The 10557-nt window shown below is 47.6% G+C and overlaps 1 non-coding gene across 1 annotated transcript; it reads left to right on the top strand.

The window, feature by feature from the left end:
- Positions 1-8778: 8778 nt before the first annotated feature.
- LOC112206229 (U6 spliceosomal RNA) lies at positions 8779-8882 on the top strand. The gene has a single exon (XR_002940413.1). It is a non-coding gene; the product is annotated as a U6 spliceosomal RNA (small nuclear RNA).
- Positions 8883-10557: the final 1675 nt, after the last annotated feature.

Below are 10557 nucleotides of genomic sequence, written 5' to 3'. Positions count from 1 at the left end.
AGAGTTGAGGCTTTCTTCTGAGCTGTCCTTCCCCACCCAGCCACCCCTTCTTGCACAGGTTGGAACATAAAATCCAGATGGAAGCCTTCCTTTCCTGGAGCTCCTCATCATGAGGGCAAAGATGGCAGTGGTCCCCCACTTTCCCATGCCCTTTCCAGTCCTCTCCATGCTGCAAGGGCTCAAGGAAGACAGAGGAAGGAAAGAAGTCCCTAAGGCCCAGAGTGGGCAGTGACTTGCCCGCGGATACACAGCCACTTAGCAGTGCACCCAGCTCCTTCCTCCCAAGCCAGGTCTTTGTACTCCCAGGGCAGAGGATAGGAGGTAGGAGACAGGGAGCGAGCACAGTTATCTCAGAGCTCAGATTCCCCCCTCCCTCCCTCTTCCCTCTCCTTGATTAGATTAAGGACCAGCTTTCCGCTCTCTCACTCCCCTTCCTGGGGAGTGAGAGCTTTATCTCCTAAGCCCAGCAGAGGTCTGGCCTCAAATCTGGCCAGAAGTTCCCATCCTTCCTTTATCCTGACCACGTGTCATTGCAAGTCTTTCTTGAGATGGACACCTCCACCAGGGCCTGGAAAGTGCTGAGTTCTGCCCAAGTGCTAGGAGCACACAGGACAGCATGTTCTCTAACACAAGCCTGTTTTGAATGGGGCCAGTGGGTAGAGAGGAAAGGGAGGGAGTGAGGGTGGCAAGGGAGACCCAGGCCAGCATTCAGCTGGAAAGGGTGGGCAGTGTGGCTGCACTTCATTTCCAAGGCCATCTGTTGGGGAGTTTGTGGGTGGATGCATGAGACCTCCTCCTCTGGATGATCCAGAAGAGGGTATTCGCTGTTCCCTTAAAAATTTTTTTTGAACATGTTAGATATTCCTATTCTTTTTATTTTTTATTTTTGTAGAGATGGGGCCTTGCCCTCTTGCCTGGCCAGGGTGGTCTGGAACCCCTGACCTCAAGCGATCCTCCTGCCTTGGCCTTCCAAAGCACTGGGATTAGCAATACAAGCCACCACACCCAGCCATGTTCCTTTTTTTTTTTTTTTTTTTGAGATGGAGTCTCGCTCTGTCGCCCAGGCTGGAGTGCAGTGGTGTGATCTCAGCTCACTGCAAGCTCCGCCTCCTGGGTTCATGTCATTCTTCTGCCTCAGCCTCCTGAGTAGCTGGGACTACAGGTGCCCGCCACCACGCCCGGCTAATTTTTTTGTATTTTTAGTAGAAATGGGGTTTCACCATGTTAGCCAGGACGATCTTGATCTCCTGACCTTGTGATCCACCCGCCTCGGCCTCCCAAAGTGCTGGGATTACAGACGTGAGCCACCGCGCCCAGCCTTTTTTTTTTTTTTTTTTTAATTTTTACTTTACCCTGAGAGTTTTTTGTTTGTTTGTTTTTGTTTTTGTTTTTAGACGGAGTCTCTCTCTGTCACCCAGGCTGGAGTGCAGTGGTATGATCTTGGCTCACTGCAACCTCCGTCTCCCAGGTTCAAGTGATTCTCCTGCCTCAGCCTCTGGAGTAGCTGGGATTACAGGCACATGCCACCATGTCTGACTAATTTTTTGTACTTTTAGTAGAGACGGGATTTCGCCATGTGACCAGGCTGGTCTCAAACTCCTCACCTCAGGTGATCCACCCGCCTTGGCCTCCCAAAGTACTGGGATTACAGGCATGAGCCACTGCACCCGGCCAGCTCCTTCTTTTTAAAAAAAATTTTCTCTCCCTCATTGGAAAAGTAATAGATCTTATAGATCTCTATGTGGAAGAAATCTAAATTTAGAAAATGAAGAAACCTAATCTCACAACTTGTTTAATGAAACATTAAAAAAAAAGAAAGAAAAAGAAAATGAAGAAACTGGCTGGGCACGGTGGCTCATGCCTGTAATCCTAGCACTTTGGGAGGCTGAGGCAGGTAGATCCCTTGAGCTTAAGAGTTCAAGACCGGCCTGGGCAACATAGCGAAACCCCATCTCTACAAAAAATACAAAAATTATCCAGACATGGTGGCACATGCTTGTAGTTTCAGCTACTTGGGAGGCTGAGGCAGGAGGATATCTTGAACCTGGGAGGTCGAGGCTGCAGTGAGCTAAGATTGCACCACTGCACACTAGCCTGGGGGACAAAGTAAGGTCCTGTCTAAAAAAAAAAGAAAAAGAAGAAACTTTATAATCTCAACTTTAGAGCTAACCGTTGTGAACAGGTTTTTATATATTCTTCTGGGAATTTTTTTCTCTGCGTGTACAAAAGAGGTATGTCTATAGAACATATATGGAATTATATAAAGCAAACAGTTTTGCTTTTCTCATTTATATCTTGGACATTATTCCATGCATGCCATTATTCCATTATACCACTGCCATCTTTGCCCTCATGAGGAGGGGCTTCAGAAGGGAAGGCTTCCATCTGGATTTTTCTCATTCTTTTTGATGACCACATGAGATTCCATTGTATGAATATACCATCATTAATTAATTAAATCACTTGTTGAAGACACAGTCTGCCCGCAGCCATGGTCCTCCTTGCATATATATTTTTTGGTACACTTGGGGAAGCTTTCCCATAAGATATATTCCTAGAGTTGCAATTGTTGTGTCAAAGGGTGTATGTATTTAAAGTTGTCATAGATACTGCCAAAGTTTATGTGTTTGTGTAGAGGTTGGGTGGGAGGGAAATTAAATCCAGCTTCCTCATCCTCTATTCCCAGATCTCAAGGCTTTTTCAAGCTAAGATGTGTGTATATGGTAGAGGAGACATTACAGTGCTCTTGCTTTTTTTTTTTTTCTTTTTTGAGACGGAGTTTCACTCTTGTTGCCCAGGCTGGAGTGCAATGGCGCAATCTCGGCTCACTACAACCTCCACCTCTTGGGTTCAAGTGATTCTCCTGCCTCAGCCTCCTGAGTAGCTGGGATTACAGGCATGCGCCACCATGCCTGGCTAATTTTGTATTTTTAGTAGAGGCAGGGTTTCTCCATGTTGGTCAGGCTGGTCTCGAACTCCCGACCTCAGGTGATCTGCCCGGCTCGGCCTTCCAAAGTGCTGGGATTACAGGCACGAGCCACTGCACCTGGCCTCCTTATTTATTTTTTATTTTTTTAAAATTTTTTTCACCAGAGCTGCCAGTAAAGGCGCCTGTGCTTTTTGGGAGGTAAGGAATAAAATCACCAGCAACTCAGCAGAGGATTTGCAGGGATAGCGAGTAAGCTTGGGCTCACTTTCCGGGGCTAAGGATTGAGCGCCACCTGGGACTGCCTGGCTGGTGGCGGAGGTGGGCAGATGGTGAGGACTCCCTAGCACCCAGCTTGTCACAGACGTCAGGCAGAGTGGGCGAAACAAGCCCTGAAATAGATTCCCGGGATTTGGCTTAGGGAGGAAGTGAGGCTGAGACCGAGAGTGTATGCTCTGAAGGGAACACAGAGAAGGAAACTTCAGCCCGAATGAATTGGGCAGCAGTGGAGCCCTGGACCTCCCCCATACAGACACCCCACCCCCATGTAGAGACTCCCACCAACTGCTATAGCTCAAGGACTCTTGTAAAAGGAAGCAGAAGCCTGAAGTAGCAGATATCTTGGTCACTCTGGAGTGTTTGGGGCTTGACTTAAGGCTCCTGGGAAAATCCTGGGTCTATGCCCCTCCTCAGTGGAGTGGGGAGGTGGGGAGGTGGGGAGGTGAGCAAGCGGGAGAGCTTATCTCTTTAGCAGTCCCTACCTCCTCCTATTAAATTTGTTAAATCTCATGAGAAATCCTTTGGAGGAGGGTGGGGGGACAGCTGGGTTTCAAAAGCTTGTTGAAAGTGAAGTTCGGTGCTTTTGATTGTATTTGTTTTTATAAGATTACCATTGCTTTGCATTCCAGATGCCTCTCTTATCCTTAAGGAGAGAGAAGACAGAACTGCTTACTCACTCTCTGGAACTCTCCTAGCCTGATGGGGGAGGAACAGAGCCACCAGTCTGACTTTGCAGTGCCCCAAACAGTAACCCACAAGGCAACATACAGGTTAAGACTTGGCTCTGCCACCAACTTCTGTGACTTTGACCAAGCCATTTCTAGTCTCTTGGCCTCAGTTTACTCATCTGTAAAGTGAGGGGATTGAGTAGGCAATAGCAGATCTTTTCTAGTACACTTTCTATGGTTCTCAGTACAAGGTGGGCATGGGAAGCTCTTTAATAGTCTTTCTCTCTTCATCTCTGTTTTTTTGTTTTTGTTTTATTTGTTTGCTTGTTTTTGAGACAGAGTTTTGCTGTCACCCAGGCTGGAGCGCAGGGATACAATCCTGGCTCACCACAGCCTTGACCTCCCAGTTTCAAGCGATTCTCCCATCTCAACCTCCCAAGTAGCTGGAACTACTGGCATGTGCCACCATGCCCAGCTAATTCTTTTATTTTTTTAGAGACAGGGTCTCTATCAGTTAAGGTTGGAGAATTTATCTGGGAAGGCTTCCTGGAGGAGGTAAGGAAAAGAAGTCAGCTTGGAGCCAGAATTAAGTATTCTGATTAATGAGGGACCTGGAGCATTGTAGGCTTCGGAGCACCTTTTTGGCTCCACCTACTGCTCAGGAGGAAAGGCCTGAGTCTGAGGTTTAATAGATACAGTTTTGTTCCTCCTTTCCCTGTAATTACCTGGCCTGAGACACTCTCAGACTCTGTCCACCACTCCTGTCCTTCTACTCCTCCCACTGTCACCTGAGGATAGGCTGTATCTAGATTCACATTCTCTACCTCCTACTCCAGAAGAGTAGGTTGTAGGGCAGGTGTCAAAGAAGGGACTCCCAAGCTCTAGACCTGTGGTGTCCAATATGGCATCCATGAGCCACACATGGTGATTGAACATGGGGAGTGTGGCTGGTCTGAACTGAGATATGCTGTACGTGTAAAATACACAACAGATTCAGAGCCTTCATGTGAAAAAAGAATGTAGAATTTCTTATTAATACTTTTTATATTGATTATGCATATGTTGAAGTGATACTTTTTATATAATGAGTTAAATAAAATGATTAAAATTAGATTCAGTTGTTTCTTTTTAACATTAAAATGTGGCTATCAGAAATATTAAAATTACATATGTGGCTCACATTCTTCACATTCTGTTTCTGTTTCTTTTCTTTTCTTTTCTTTTCTTTTGAGATGGAGTCTTGCTCTGTCACCCAGGCTGGAGTGCAGTGGCGTGATCTCAGCTCACAGCAACCTCTGCCTCCGAGGCTCAAGTGATTCTCTTGCCTCAGCCTCCCAAGCAGCTGGGATCACAGGTGCCTGCCACCATGCCCAGCTAATTTTTAGTAGAGATGGGGTTTCATTATGTTGGCCAGGCTGGTCTTGAACTCCTGGCCTCGGAATCCACCCACCTTGGCCTCCCAAAGTGCTGGGACTACAGGTGTGAGCCACTGTGCCCGGCTTCACATTCTGTTTCTACAGATAGTGCATCCACATATTTGGGGGGAAGGAGCATTATGAGTAAAAGAATGAAACACTTGTTCTCCTTTTTGTCTGAAATCAGAAGAGAAACAGGGCCAGGCGCAGTGGTTCATGTCTGTAATCCCAGCACTTTGGGAGGCTGAGACGGGAGGATTGCTTGAACTCAGAGTTCAGGACCAGCCTGGGCAACTAAAGAAGATCCTGTCTTTACAAAAAGAAAAATTAGCCATGCATGGTGGCTCCTGTGGTCCCAGCTACTCAGGAGGCTAAGGAGGGAGGATTGCTTGAGCCTAGGAGGCAGAGGCTGCAGTTGTTGTGTTCAAACCACTGCAACTGCACTCCAGCTTCAGTGACAGAGTGAGACCCTGTCTCAGAGAAAAAAAAAAAAAAAAAAGAGAGAGAAACAGACCAGAACTGTAACAGTATGGAAGGAAGGTAAATTATAGGAAGGCCTTCTTGATAGGAAGGACTGAAAAACCTGAAAGATCCACATACTTCTTTTCCTAGAAAGCTTTCAGAATAGGAGAGGACTTTGCATATCTTAAATCATTTTAAGACGGTATCTTATCATACTATGATTCTCAGTGATCCAAACTTGGTTACTTAGCAGGTGACTTTCCTGGCCTTGTTCAAGGTGTTTTCATCACACAAACAACTCTTAATTGTCTACTTGGTGATGAGCCCAGATACCTGGAATCCACAGAAAATTCCTAACATGATTTTACCCAATAGTTTCTAATCTTTCATCAGACTGCTGAGGCAGCAGCAACAGTGTTGACAGACTGAGGTTTCATCATCCTGCCCTCCCCTGCTGCCTGTCTCTGCCCACCCTCTACCCCCGGGAAAGTGCTGGAGCAGAGGGAAGGTTCAGGGAGGCAATATTGAGAAGGAACATGCCAGCTGGGGGTCTGGATAATCCACAAACTGGATTATCTGTCCCTGACTTTGCATAGATATAAGCAGGTGGCCTATATGTAGACAGGATGTACTGGGATGAGCCATGGGCATCTGGTTAACGTGTGTGTGTATATGGGGTGGTGGTCCTACAATAAATTCCCCCACCTACTTATCTCCCATCCAGAGCATTAATTCAACCAATCACTCCTTCTTTCAATTAACCACATATAATATGAATAGTATTTAGCATTATTTACTGTAGTTTCATAGTGAGAGACTAGAATTTTTTTTTTTTTTTCAAGACGGAGTCTTGCTCTGTCGCCTAGGCTGGAGTGTAGTGGCGCGATCCGGGCTCACTACAACCTCTGCCTCCTGAGTTCAAGTGATTGTCCTGCCTCAGCCTCCTGAGCAGCTGGGATTACAGGCTCACGCCACCAGGCCTGGCTAATTTTTGTATTTTTAGTAGAGACGGGGTTTCACCATGTTGGCCAGGCTGGTCTTGAGCTACTGACCTCATATTATCCGCCCACCTCGGCCTCCCAAAGTGCTGGGATTACACATGCGAGCTACCACGCCCGGCCGAAAAAATTTTTAAAAATCTTTATTGTGCACTGAAGGCTGACTAGGGGCTGACACAGCATCCTAGGCACTGGAGCTAAGGTGCAATTTGTACCCAAAGAAGTGTCTTAGATCTGGTTCCCTTGATGTGCAGACTGAGATGGGGATTAGGGCGGCACATGGTTTATTGTGAGGCAAACTCTCAGGAGAAGGGAGGAAAGGAAGCAGGGTGGGGCACAGAGTGGGGAAGCAAGGATGTGCTTCACAGCTGAGTCTGGTTTTGGCTTGATCCTGTGGGAAGCTCTGGGTGGACAACTGTATGACAGAAAGGATCCCACCTGAGTCAGGGAGGCTAGTTTTTTATGTCCCTGTCAGTCAGCTAATTGGCTGCCCTCTAGGCCAAGGGCAAGTCCAGAGACGGAGAGCCACTGGCAGCCAAAACTCACAGTCAGCACCGGGAATCTGGGTGGAGCACCAAGGCATCCACTCAGGGAGTAGCCTGAGAAGAGAAGAGTGAGCTGACCCGAGCAAGCACAGCCCTGATTGTTATCCACACTTGGCAACCCAGTCCTCTTTCTACTCTCACTCTCAGCCTGGCCTCAACCCTTATCTGCCCTTGTCCCACCTTGTTTCTCTTTCTGTTTCTTTTTCTTCCTCTTTCTTTCCTTCTTTCTTTCTTTCTTTCTTTCTTTTTTTTTTTTTTTGACAGCGTCTCACTCTGTTGCCCAGGCTGGAGTGCAGTGGCATGGTCACGGCTCACTGCAGCCTGGAACTCTTGGGCTCAATCGATCCTCCCACCTCAGACTCTCTAGCAGCTGGGACCACAGGTGCACACCACCATGCCCAGCTAATTATTTTTTGTAGAGACAGGGTCTCACTATGTTGCCCAGGATTCCTACTTCTGATCCTGCCTTGTCTGTCTTGAGAAGGTTTATCAGGTTGAAACCTTGAGTTTCTTCAAGAGCCTCCAGGAGGCTCTGGCTACTGAGTCATTCCTTGACCTCTTTCCTTGCCTATGGGTCATCTGAGCCCCACTGTTCCCTTAGGCAGAAAACTTTGATATCCTTGGGGACATCTGACCCTAATCCCTTCTCTTGCTCTTTCTCCTTTATTGGGTGTACCCATCCCATCTCCTGTGGTGGAGAAAGGACAGTTCAAGAGAAATTCATTCTCAAGGCTTGACTCCTACTTAAACATCACAGGATACATTCCCTGGAAGGGGAAGGGTGCGTCTGTACTGGCTTCCTTAGAAACTTCAGAACAGAAAAGACGCCTCCTTTCCCTCCCCCTCCCCAATTCAAACAGGGGCTGGGAGAGAGGAAGAGATTATTATTTCAGGGGGTGGGGGGTGTGGATGGACTGAGTGCTGAAACTTCCTTTTCTTCTGGCACAGCTCTATTTGTAGAAGTGCCAGAGTCCTGGGGAGAAAAGCAAGAGAGGGAGAAAAAGAACATTCTTTGAGGGCATTTGGCTGCTCTTTTACACTCGAGATCAAACAGAGAAAATCCAGCGTCATGCCCTCCCCATCTTTCTGTCCCTAGCATGTAGATGTCCTGTGGTGTGTCTCATAAATGCACATGCACATGCATGCGAACACACACACAAACACACACACACACCCTCGCACTGTTGAAACCAGAGCTGCTGGCTCCAGGGAGGGGAGTGAAGAAGCAGCTGTGGACAGGTATGGGTGGCCACATACCTGCCCTTCTGGGAGGTGACACTTCCATTACACCTCCACAGGTTTCATGTTGACCTCACCCTAGCTTTGGCCCAATGTTGTCAGGATGGGCAGAAGGATGGCAGAGCTAAGCTGGCCCAAAGCCAGCAAGCAAAGAGTTCTCAGCAGGCCCTTGAAGTGCCAGCAAATCAGTTCCCCCAAGGACCAAATCTGGAGAAAACTCAGCTTAAAGCACAGCAGTAGCACATACTGGCTTCAGCAACACATATACTAAAATTGGAATGATACAGAGAGGATTAGCATGGCCCCTGCATAAGAATGATACGCAAATTGATGAAGCATTCCATATTTTTCAGTTTGTCAAGCATTTTATTCTTTTGAATAAAACCAACATGTCTATAACTTAACAACAAAGCAGCATAGCAGCAGAGATTGGGCCTAGATCACTAGGTGAACTTCAGTGATGGCTGAGAGAAGCACCCTGGAGACTTCTTGAGGGTTGGGGGAAGCCCCCATCTTCCCTGAGGGATTTTCGGAAGGCAGGGTGCAGGCCCAGGATAAAGTTCCGGGTCTGGATTGCAGAAAGTGACGCTGGCAGCCCAAAACCTTTGGCATCGCTGAATCAGAAGGGATTTTGACTGGCCTCATGTCACCCCCAGTAGGCTGGGACTGGGGCTCTAATTGGCTGTAATTTGTTGATGAATGCAATTTGCAGCTGCCTTCTCTCTTTGTGACAGGCCTCAATTAGAGCCGCCAAAGGGATCTAGGGTGGGAGGGGGAGCTGGGATGTTGTTTCCAACTCCTTCCCCTGGTCCGCTCTCAGCACTCTGCCCCATCCTGAAGCAAGAGGAGGTTCTTGAGGCTAGTTAATTGTCCCCCAGCTTGGCCGGGGAACGGTGGCTCACGCCTGTAATCCCAGCACTTTGGGAGGCCGAGGTGGGTGGATCACGAGGTTAGGAGATTGAGACCATCCTGGCTAACACGGTGAAACCCCATCTCTACTAAAAATACAAAAAATTAGCTGGGCATGGTGGCGGGCGCCTGTAGTCCCAGCTACTCGGGAGGCTGAGGCAGGAGAATGGTGTGAACCCGGGAGGCGGAGCTTGCAGTGAGCCGAGATCACGCCACTGCACTCCAGCCCAGGCGACAGAGCGAGACACCGTCTAAAAAAAAAACTTGTCGCCCCACTTACAGTCAGTGATATAATTTTAGAACAAGTGGAGAGTGAGAAAGGTATAAAATGAAGGCTGCCTTCCTGCAGGTTGGTCTGGATGTTATGGATTTTAAAACTTGACCACGTTTCATGTTTAGTACTTTCTTATTTATTTTAGAGCTTCTGAAAATTCTATAGAAAGGAAGACTTTTGAGCTAAAATGTTTATTTCTATCTTATAGTTCTTTCTCCCTCTTACCAGATAAAGGAAAAAAATAGAAATCAGAATGATGGAAAAGAGAGAGAGAAATAAGGCAATCAGCTCTCCACTGACATATGATTTTTTTTTTTTTTTTTTAGAGACAGGGTCTTGGTCTGTCACCCAGGCTGGTGTGCTGGGTTGTGATCATAGCTCACTGCAGCCTCAACCTCTTGGGCTCAAGCTATCCTCCCACCTCAGCCTCCTGAATAGCTAGGACTACAAGCATGTACCACCATGCCTGGCTAATTTTTATATTTTTTGTAGAGATGGGATCTTGCTATATCACCCAGGCTGGTCTTGAACTTCTGGCCTCAAGTGATCCTCCTGTCTTGGCCTCCCAAAACGCTGGGATTAGAGGCATGAGTCATCATGCCCAGCCCCTGACATACTTTTTTTTTTTTGAGATGGAGTCTCGATCTGTCACCCAGGCTGGAGTGCGGTGGCACCATCTCAGTTCACTGCAACCTCTGCCTCCCAGGTTCAAGCAATTCCTCTGCCTCAGCCTCCCGAGTGGCTGGGAGTACAGGCGTGCATCTCCACTCCCGGCTACTTTTTGTATTTTTAGGAGAGACAGGGTTCTGCCATGTTGGCCAAGCTGGTCTCGAACTCCTGAC

This window comes from Pan troglodytes, chromosome 19, assembly GCF_028858775.2.
Source record: "Pan troglodytes isolate AG18354 chromosome 19, NHGRI_mPanTro3-v2.0_pri, whole genome shotgun sequence".
NCBI lineage: Eukaryota > Metazoa > Chordata > Mammalia > Primates > Hominidae > Pan > Pan troglodytes.
Note: the sequence above shows the minus strand (reverse complement) of the source record. Positions and strands in the feature narration are given on the sequence as shown.